General features: G+C 41.8%; 1 protein-coding gene across 1 annotated transcript in view; it reads right to left on the bottom strand.

The window, feature by feature from the left end:
- Positions 1-5,760, bottom strand: part of tradd (tnfrsf1a-associated via death domain) — a 44,915-nt gene extending 39,155 nt beyond the window's left edge. The window contains exon 1 of the mRNA XM_028809391.2: positions 5,610-5,760. The gene's annotated coding sequence lies outside the window, so the exon portion shown is untranslated. The remainder of the gene's footprint in view (positions 1-5,609) is intronic.
- Positions 5,761-11,778: the final 6,018 nt, after the last annotated feature.

Genomic DNA, 11,778 nt, shown 5'->3' on the forward strand with positions numbered 1-11,778 from the left:
ATCGGGTTCTTGGTCACCTCCCTGACTAAGGCCCTTCTCCCCCGATCGCTCAGTTTAGATGGCCGGTCAGCTCTAGGAAGAGTCCTGGTGGTTTCGAATTTCTTCCACTTATGGATGATGGAGGCCACTGTGCTCATTGGGACCTTCAAAGCAGCAGAAATTTTTCTGTAACCTTCCCCAGATTTGTGCCTCAAGACAATCCTGTCTCGGAGGTCTACAGACAATTCCTTTGACTTCATGCTTGGTTTGTGCTCTGACATGAACTGTCAACTGTGGGACCTTATATAGACAGGTGTGTGCCTTTCCAAATCATGTCCAATCAACTGAATTTACCACAGGTGGACTCCAATTAAGCTACAGAAACATCTCAAGGATGATCAGGGGAAACAGGATGCACCTGAGCTCAATTTCGAGCTTCATGGCAAAGGCTGTGAATACTTATGTACATGTGCTTTCTCAATTTTTTTATTTTTAATAAATTTGCAAAAATCTCAAGTAAACTTTTGTCATTAAGGGGTGTTGTGTGTAGAATTCTGAGGAAAAAAATGAATTTAATCCATTTTGGAATAAGGCTGTAACATAACAAAATGTGGAAAAAGTGATGCACTGTGAATACTTTCCGGATGCACTGTACATTTTCAAGCCAAATTAATCTAACTTTGGGTTTGTTGGGAGTGACTTAAGCCTGGCAGCACCGAGCACAAGACAGTGAACAACTATAAACAGTGTGCCATTTTATTCATAACCCACACAGAGCTAGTTTGGAAATGTCAATCATCTTAACATTCACATCTTTAGGGATATGGAGGAAACTAGAGTATCCCGAGGAAAACTACATATACAGAATGTGCAAACACCACATGGACAACAACATGGGGAGGGCCTAGAACCTAGGACTCTGGATCCGTAAGAGGTTGGCACTACTCACTGCACCACCAAGCTGCCCATTATTTTAAATGTACTGTATATCATAGAAATGTAGGCCACTCCCCCCCTTTTTGATTTTGCCACTCTTTGTGTGCTTACGTATAATTCCAACTGGTTTGTTTTATTTTTAATACTTCTTATGTTATATCGAGTTATTTTTATTTTATTGCCAGTTTCATTCTGGCTTGTTCCTTCTAGTCTAGTAGCTTAAAAATTATTGTTTATATTAATAACTTGGGGGCTTCGCTCGCCAAACCCCCGGCCTGCGATACGCGCCAGCCACTTCTCGTCTCTGCCACTCGTGTATGTGGATTTCACTTACACCAAACAACAAATCTTTCAATTCTCACAAATGCGCCTCTTCATTGGGAAGAAACACTACACTAAGATGGCAACACGAATTAGATGATCTACTGTATAAGTCTCCGACTTAAGTTTTATTCTGAAAAATATATTCGATCTCTTTTCGCTGTTCCATTATTTCACTGAGTAATAATTTCCATTTGTTTGCGCTAATGTGATCTTTACTATCATTTTCTGGAGACTTTCGAATTTTAGTACTTTCATTATCTCAAACCTGCTCTGCATGTGTATCACGGCAACTTTTTTGAATTCTTTACGACGTTCTACTTGGTCATCTAATCTTTTTCTTTTATTTCCGGTCCCAGGCGTGGTTAAATCTCTTGGCACAAAGTCTCATCTCACAGGACATGAAAGTATCTCCTTGCAAAAGTCACATCTCGTCCCAGGTTTTTTTTATATACAGTGATCCCTCGCTATATCGCGCTTCGCCTTTCGCGGCTTCACTCTATCGCGGATTTTATATGTAAGCATATTTAAATATATATCGCGGATTTTTTGCTGGTTCGCGGATTTCTGAGGACAATGGGTCTTTTAATTTCTGGTACATGCTTCCTCAGTTGGTTTGCCCAGTTGATTTCATACAAGGGATGCTATTGGCAGATGGCTGAGAAGCTACCCAGCTTACTTTCTCTCTCTCTCTCTCTTGCGCTGACTTTCTCTGATCCTGACGTAGGGGGTGTGAGCAGGGGGGCTGTTCGCACACCTAGACGATACGGACGCTCGTCTAAAAATGCTGAAAGATTATCTTCATGTTGCTACCTTCTGTGTGCAGCTGCTTCCTGAAGCGACATGCTGCAAGGTGCTTCGCATACTTAAAAGCTCAAAGGGCACGTATTGATTTTTGACTTTGTTTTTCTCTGTCTCTCTCTCTCTCTCTCTCCCTGCTCCTGACGGAGGGGGTGTGAGCTGCCGCCTTCAACAGCTTTGTACCGGCGGTGCTTCGCATACTTAAAAGCCAAACAGCCCTATTGATTTGTTTGCTTTCCTCTCTGTTTCCTTTGAAGAGGAAGATATGTTTGCATTCTTTTAATTGTGAGACAGAACTGTCATCTCTGTCTTGTCATGGAGCACAGTTTAAACTTTTGAAAAAGAGACAAATGTTTGTTTGCAGTGTTTGAATAACGTTCCTGTCTCTCTACAACCTCCTGTGTTTCTGCGCAAATCTGTGACCCAAGCATGACAATATAAAAATAACCATATAAACATATGGTTTCTACTTCGCGGATTTTCTTATTTTGCGGGTGGCTCTGGAACAAAACCCCCGCGATGGAGGAGGGATTACTGTAATAGAGAGATACTATCTGTTACTCTACCTAAACTTTAAAAACCCTGTCCCAGAATGCCTACCTTTCGTTATCAATTCCAAAGTCCTCAAAAGATTGTCACCTGACAAGTGATACCATTTATATCAAAAATATAATAAAAGTTAAACAAATACATCATTCTTTTAGGGAGTATGTCACTCTTTCAGAAGTGGTTAAAGTTACGGTTTGGTTAGACGGAACTAATAATTTTTTTTTTGGTCGCACATGGTTTTGCAAATATAAAGCACATTTTGCGAAAAGACTGAAATTCAACAGTGTACAATGTTCACGTGAATATAAAATTTACATAATCATAATGTTACCTCAAAATACTACCTTATTTTGATTCCTATAAATTATTTGGTTATCTGGCTATCATCTTTTAATTAATAGTAGTCTTGTTGTACTTTATAGAGTACTAGTACATATTCTCTAATGAATTAAATCACTGATTCTTACAATCACAGTCGGCTTGCAAACTATGAACACTGCAGCAATATTCTGTTTCAAATGTGAATCTGGAACTAGGTAACATAAAGTGCAGATAAAAGGGTGATTTATGGGTTAGTAGACTGATCCTCCAGTAAGCCATATCTCACTAAGAAGCTAAATTAAAAATATACAGTTACTATACTATGTGTGAAAAATGAGATTCTGTTGTTCAATTCAATGATTTTTTCCATAGCAGAACACAACCAACAGTCCTCACCTAGTCTTAAAGAGACACATCCAACCTGGGATGCAAAAAAGAACTATGTACAAATATTTAGCCATTTGGAAGCAGTTTGACAGTAAATGGAGAAGATTGAAAAAAATTGAAAAAATTTAAGAGATGATAGATACTGTGTACCACCATAGGCACCACCTAGCTGAACTATAAAACTGGACGAGCTGTTGATCCATAAAAGAGAGAGTTCAACAAGGGCTAGGTTAAAGAAGGATAACGTCCAGTGGGCTAAAGAAACAGAGTTAGGGGATCACCAGTGGGAGGCCCAGTCACAGTTTTCCAGCAATAATACCAAGAGTGAATACCCCCTCCTGGAATACAGTGACAGAGAGGAGAAATCTAAAATGAGAACTGGAGGTGACAGTGGGGCATGCACAGAAATAACTGGAAAGAGAGATTTGACCACATAGGATCAAAGAGAATCGCCTAGGGAACACTGCCAGAAAATATGAAAGAAAGTGCCAAAGGCATTTAGGGAATGCAAGTGACAAAAGGTCTGGAGCCAAACTCAATATGTGGAGTCTGAGTAGGGTTGGATATCTGTGCCTAGTACTAGGGCTCTTTTTCTCAAAAAACTTTTATTGGAAATTAGAAGTACTTATATCAGATAAATGGGATCTGACGGTGAGCTATTAGATGCACGTTTTTGAACCTTGATAATGGGTCAGAGTTGATTCCTAGAGTGTTGCTAATCAACTTCAGTTTTACAGATTTCAATGAAATTTAAACTACTAAATTGAGTTTCTAAACATCTAGTGGATAATGCATCTTGGTCATAGCTCGTCACATTCCCTGGACTAGACAGTTCTTCTTTATAAGACTCACTTATAAAAAACAGCCAACAATTGCCTCCCTCAAAACACATAATAAAAACATGAAGTCAATAAATGTTCGCAAGATTAATAAACACACCACCCGTCAGGGTGAAACATTTCATTCAATGTATAACCTTCTAAACGTTCAGTAAAAGAAAAAGGATGCTATTTGAAATGTATGATATAAAATTGCACACATATGAACTGGAAAAATAAGCTATTAAGCATCCTATTTTACTAAAATGTGTAAATGTAATAATAACAATAATTCTTTATATTTACAGTTTATAGCACTTTTCTCACTACTCAAAGCGCTTAGACAGAGAGGAACCACTTCAACCACCACCAATGTGTAGCACCAACCTAGAAGATGCAGCGGCAGCCATTACTGAATCTGTATGCTAGCCAAAACATTAGCTATTAGGTGGTGATGTGGTGAGAGACAGGGGATGATTAGGGGGCCTGAATGACTAGGCCATGGAGGCCAATTTGGCCAGGACATTGGGATAAATCCTATTCTTTTCGAAAGATGCCCAGGGATCTTTAATGACTACGCAGAGTCAGGACCTCGGTTCAACATCTCATCTGAAGGACAGTGCTATATTTATTGCCTATTCACTGCACTGGAGCAATGGGATCCACTAAGAGACCACAGCCTGAGACCATGCTGGTCTCACCAACACCTCTTCCAGCTCTTCCTAGATAGTCTCCTATCCAAGTACTGGTTAGGCCCGAACATGCTTAGCTTCAGGTGGATGACCTGTTCTAAAGTGCATGTGGTATGGTTGCTGGATAACTGTAAATCAACTCTATTACTAGGCCATAGGTTGGAGAGTGCTGAGCTGCACTTTATTACATTCCACCGAGTGTGGTCATGGACAGTACTAATAATCTGTTCTCTAAATATACTAAATCACAGGAAGCCAAAACCAAATCCGGCAACACCAAGTACAAGGCTGGATGCAAATCTGGACGAGGATTTGTACAATCCCAAACTACTTTCACCCACACCGCATCAAATTGTATTAAGGTAAAATACCAATGAAAATTTCAAAAAGACATCAGTACCATAAGCCTATGGGCTGTAATATAAAACCTACACTACAGCAAACTTGTAACAATTTGTTTGACACATCGGAGAGTATCAAACACCCTAAGCGTGAGTCTGTAGTGTTACGACTCTGTGATTATTTAATGTCAGTATTTTGTCTTACACTAAATCGAAATGTACATAAAATAAATCGGTCGGCTTCACTTGTCAGTCCAGCAAAGCCGAGAAACACTCGTGTTTCCGTCTCACAGAAAAGTGACGGCGCAAGTCCCAGATTCTTGTACATTCGATACAAAATGTAACAACCTAAAAAAAACATAACTGTATAACTTTCCCAAATACTTCACAATGGGGCAATAGCTACACGGTGTGAAATGGGCTTTTAAATAATATTTTTTATAGAGTTTAAAAAGTTAAGTCACCTTTGAATAGTTTCACTCTCTTCTCCTTCCGCCTCGGGTGCGCGCGACTGGGTTGCGTCACGTAACCGGCGCAGGCTGGATGGCTGGCGGGCAGGCACGCGCTCCGCCCCCTGGTGTCTCGAGCCGCCAACCCAGACGACGTTCGATCTGCTTCTGCGTAGCAAGTAAGGAAAGGAAAATCTTCAACGTGCAGCAAAAAATGGACTTCCAGCAAGTGTAGAAATAAAATGGAATGGCAGAGTATGGTAATTTTTATTATCAACCTAATTAATTTTAGCGCCACATGTGTCAGGCATGATTTGGTTTGATCCGTTTAATTTAGCGGCAATATTATCTTAACGAGGAGGTATGGTGGCGTAATGGTTACTTAGTACTGACTCACGGATACAGTAACCGTCCCACATTCAAGTCTGTTCTCCATGGGAAGTTTATATGTTCTGTTCATTTCCACTTAAATTTCTCTCCGTTTCCGTTACACGTTCAAAGAGATGAAAATCCATCCATTCATTTTCTAAACTCGCTTTATCATGAGCAGGGTCCCAGGAAAGCTGAAGCCTATCCCACTAAGCATCAGACTCAAGACAGGAACAATCCCTGAACATGTCGCAAGTCAATCAAAGGGTGAAAACACGGACAAGGGCTAATTTAACATCTTTGGACTGTGGGAGGAAACCCATATGAGCAAGGGGAAAACGACAAACTCCACACAGGGAGTCCTTGCTGCAAAAGAGCAGCACTACCACTGTAACACCATAAAGCCCTCAAAGACAAAGATAGGTAGATAGATAGATACTGTAGATAGATCTATGAGCTATCTTTCTTATGAGCTCAAGCGCATGCAAAAGGAACTCAGAGTCCAGCTCAGGGCGGCGAAGGAGCAGTACAGGAGAAAGCTGGAGCAGAAGTTGCAGAATAACAGCATGAAGGAAGTGTGGGATGGGATGAAGATCATCACTGGCTGCAGCTTGAAGTGGGGTGCCACCATCGAGAGAGACATGAAGAGAGCAAACAATGAACAAATTCTTTAACAGGTTTGACCACCCTAACCCACTCTTACCTCGGAGTACTGCACCCTCCACACATCCTTCTGCTGATACCAGCATAGGAGAGACATCCCCACCCACAATTACAGCAGCGTAGGTGAGCAGAGAGCTGAAAAGAATTTGTGCCAGCAAAGCAGCGGGTCCAGATGGAGTATCACCACGACTGCTGAAGGTCTGTGCATCGGAGCTGGGGAGTCCTCTACAGCGCATCTTCAACCTGAGCCTGAAACAGGGGAGAGTCCCGAGGCTTTGGAAAACATCTTGCATCACCCCAGTCCCAAAGGTATCACGACCTAGTGAGCTGAACGACTTCTGGCCTGTCGCTCTGACATCACATGTGATGAAGACAATGGGGAGGCTGCTGCTTCACCACCTGAGGCCACAGGTCCAACACACCCTCGACCCTCTGCAGTTCGCATACCAGGAGAAGGTGGGAGCGGAGGATGCCATCATCTATATGCTACACCGATCACTCTCCCACTTGGACAGATGCAGTGGTGCTGTAAGAATTATGTTTCTGGACTTCTCTAGCGCCTTCAACACCGTCCAACCTCTGCTCCTTAGAGACAAGCTGACAGAGATGGGAATAGATTCATACCTAGTTGCATGGATCGTGGACTATCTTACAAACAGACCTCAGTATGTGTGTCTCGGGAACTGCAGGTCTGACATTGCGGTCAGCAACATAGGAGCACCACAGGGGACTGTACTTTCTCCGGTCCTGTTCAGCCTATATACATCAGACTTCCAATACAACTCGGAGTCCTGCCACGTGCAAAAGTTTGCTGACAACACTGCTATCGTGGGCTGCATCAGGAGTGGGCAGGAGGAGGAGTGTAGAAACCTCATCAAGGACTTTGTTAAATGGTGCGACTCAAACCACCTACACCTGAACACCAGCAAAACCAAGGAGCTGGTGGTGGATTTTAGGAGGCCCAGACCCCTCATGGACCCCATGATCGTCAGAGGTGACTGTGTGCAGACCTATAAATGCCTGGGAGTGCAGCTGGATGATAAATTGGACTGGACTGCCAATACTGATTCTCTGTGCAAGAGAGGACAGAGCCGGCTATACTTCCTTAGAAGACTGGCGTCCTTCAACATCTGCAATAAGATGCTGCAGATGTTCTATCAGACGGTTGTGGCAAGCACCCTCTTCTACGCGGTGGTGTGCTGGGGAGGCAGCATTAAGAAGAAGGACGCCTCACGCCTGGACAAACTGGTGAGGAAGGCAGGTTCTATTGTAGGCACGGAGCTGGACAGTTTGACATCTGTGGCGGAGCCACGGGCGCTCAGCAGGCTCCTATCAATTATGGAGAATCCACTGCATCCACTAAACAGTATCATCTCCAGACAGAGGAGCAGCTTCAGCGACAGACTGCTGACACTGTCCTGCTCCACTGACAGACTGAGGAGTTCGTTCAAAGTTATTGTCTGTTTTACCTGCATTTTTATTACTCTTTAATTTAATATTGTTTTTTTTGTCAGTGTACTGCTGCTGGAGTATGTGAATTTCCCCTTGGGATTAATAAAGTATCTATCTATCTATCTATCTATCTATCTATCTATCTATCTATCTATCTATCTATCTATCTATCTATCTATCTATCTATCTATCTATCTAGATAGATAGATAGATAGATAGATAGATAGATAGATAGATAGATAGATAGATAGATAGATAGATAGACAAACACATTATGGTATGAACATGGAAAATGTTCGGTTAATCCATATCCCTGTGTTAATTTATTCATGAGGGCACTGGCTTCTTGCTCTGGCCCTTGTGACCCTAGATCAGATTATGCTATGCTTAAATGCTGTCCTCTTTGATGCTTCCAGTCTACAGTTTTTCATAGCTACTGAAAATCTAACCCAAAACCATCCATAGCTGCTGCAGTTCAACCCAAATCTTCTCATACCTACAGCAGTTTGTACTTGTATATTAATAAACTCTACAACCAGTTTACATTTCCTAACACTGTGCAACTATTTTTTGTTACTTAATAATAAACCAAATTCCAGTCCTAAGTTAAGTGCAGATGGTTGTATCCAAATGGATTTTATTGGTTACAGCTAGAGAGTTCTGGGTTGAGATCCCAGCCCAGCCATTGACCATGTATTTAGCAAGTTAAATTCTTATGGGTTTATATGGGTAAAGAGAGAGGTGAGCGAGTGTATATGTCCTGTAGACTAGTACCCCACCTAGAGTTGCTTCTTGTATGGTGCTTATTGCTCCTGCCTCCTGCATACCTGTACTGGAAGAAATGGGTGGATATAAAAAACAGAACCAGATGTACATGTTATAATGATAACACATCACCCCCTTGAAAGTGTACTCTGAACATACCAAGAAAAGAAAACTGTCCATAAATGCATCCCTCTAAAATCAGTTAATTTTTTATTCATCCAGTAAGCTTTCCACTACTGCTTTGTGCATTGAGCTAGGGTTGAGTGAAACTTCTTTGGTCTTATATGGACATTATTTGTTCATTATATTTTGTTCGTTATATATTGTTTTGTTATTACTGTTATTACATGTACCATTAATTAAATTGAAATTTTCATACTTACCTTTTAAAGAGGCTTTCTTGCATTGGAGTAAGGACTTTTCGGTTAAAATTACAAAAAAAAATGTACAACATAAAAACATATAGTAAACAGTAAAACATACTGTATTCTGTCTCAATAGATAGAACTTTATTTGTCCCCAGGGGGAAATTTGGCTTTTTACAGAATCTCTTTAAACAAATAAATACATAAATTGGTAGTTAAATTAACATTAATTAATTATACATACAGTATATATATATATATATATATATATATATATATATATATATATATATATACTAGTCATTTAGCCCGTTACAATAACGGGCGCTAGAACAGTAGTGCATAAACATTAGTAGGAACAGTCTATATTAAATGGCAAGGGACTTTGACCTCATTCTTTTTGTTGGTCGTATTTTTCTTTCTTTCAGCCTTTCTTTTGTTGATGTTTACTTGCTGAGCTGACCGTTCTTCGTGGGCTGCCGCCGTGTATTGTGTGTCTTTAATTTTCTGTGACAGTAATACTGTCTTGTACAGCTCTATTCAATAAGGGCGTGTAGATAATTTAGTTCAAATGGCTCTGGAATATGTGAAGAGCAACAGGTGCAGATCTTTATTTACGCGTGCCTTTATTCGCTGTGCCCAATTGAGGTCGTCCTTTTGAGGCTCGCCTTTTTGTGCGCGCCCTTATTGAAGGATGCCTGTGCGCGCCCTTATTGAAGGATACCGTCTTGTATGTCCGCTGGCTTGTACGTCCGTAATATACGTCAGTACGTCCGTAATATACCTTTAATTTTCTCTGGCGGTAATACAGGCGTGCGCGTCGGTAATATGCCTTTAATCTCCTCTGACAGTAATACTGGCTTGTATGTGGCTGTAATATGCGTCACTGTATTGTGTACCTTTAATTTCCTCTCGCAGTAATACTGGTTTGTATTTCCGTAAAACGCCTCTAACTTTCTCTGACAGTAATATCGCGCATAGCACCGTGCCCCGCGCATGCGCACTTCACCAGAAGACACCCACACACGGACACCTGGACGCACATAGGGATTTTATATATATAGATATATATATATTGTGGAACACGGCCCGGACACAGACAGGCAGACATTGTTAGTACACCCAATACACGTTTATTTACAATATTTACAACAATAAAGTGCCACACACAACCCCAAACTCCCCCAAAGTCCAGGCCTCACAATGCCTCTCTCTCTCTCTTCAGGCCGCCTCCTTTCCTCTCCTCCCGAGCTCCGTCTCTCTTCCTCCCTACTCAAGCCATCAAATGGAGGGAGGTGGCCCCTTTTAAACCCACTCGGACGTGCTCCAGGTGCCTCCCGCTAATCTTCCGCCAGCACTCCCAAGTGTGGCGGAAGTACCGGCTGCGCACCCAGAAGCACTCCAGGTGTCCCTGGTCTTCTTCACCCAGCACTTCCGGGTGTGGCAGAAGTGCTGAGGGCCAGGGCTTCTCAGGCATTGGGGCGCCCCCTGGCGGTGACCACGGGCTCCTATAGGGTTGAGCTTTTAAGCTCTGTTCCCGTGGTCCCCAAAGCCACCAGGTCAGTCGCCCCTCATGGTCTGGAGGAGGCGCAATCCCTCCACTGGTCCTTCCGGGCATCCCGGCTGGGTGCCATCCCCAGCCACTTGCCACTATATATATATATATATATATATATATATATATATATATATATACATACACACACACACACACCATGGTCTAAACACACACCGGGATGACTAAAAAGCAAAATTAAAAAGAAAGAAAGAATTCTGATTCTGCTGTCACAGTTAGGCATTATGCAGACATACTGCTGTTGGTATAAGGGAACCCCAATAGCGTTTCTTTCTTTCTGCTCTGCTGAATGATTCATTGGCTGAAAGTGCTCAAGGTCAGTGTGTCAGAGACAATGTGCAACAGTGTTCAGAATGGCACTCAGTTTTATTTTAACTCTCTCCTTTGTTATGACCCCCAGGGTCCAGAGTGTGTGTATAATTCAGCCTGCTCGTTTAATTAGCTTGTTGATTTTGTGGGCCTCTCTTGAAGTGATGTTACGAACCTAGCAAAACACAGTGTAGAAAAATCTCACTTGCCACCTTAAATGAACACAGTCTTCTAAGAAAAAAGACCCTGCTCTATCTTTTCTTATGTAGTCCCTCTGTGTTCTGAGACCAGCCCAATCTGTCATAAATGTGGACCCCCCAAGTACTTGTAGGAGTGGACCACCTCTATATCAGCTTCTTGAATAGTGACCGGACACAGAGGATCTTTGCTGCAAAATTCAGTAACCAGTTCCTTGATTTTGCTGATGTTATGATGCAGGCAACTCTGTATGCACCAAGAAACAAAGTTCTACACAACTCCTCTCCTCTGTCATCCCTTTATTGATACACCCCACAAGTGCAAAATCATCTGAGAATTTAAAAGTAATAATGTGATGTTCAAATGAAAGTGCATATTCTACCTGTCGACGAGATGCACTGCATTGAATCTTCTAGAACAAAACCTAACAGGAACAACATGAAGAACATTTACGTTATGTAGAATGCCCAGTGGGGTGTAGGTGATA

Source organism: Erpetoichthys calabaricus, chromosome 9 (genome assembly GCF_900747795.2).
Source record: "Erpetoichthys calabaricus chromosome 9, fErpCal1.3, whole genome shotgun sequence".
Taxonomy (NCBI): Eukaryota; Metazoa; Chordata; class Cladistia; order Polypteriformes; family Polypteridae; genus Erpetoichthys; species Erpetoichthys calabaricus.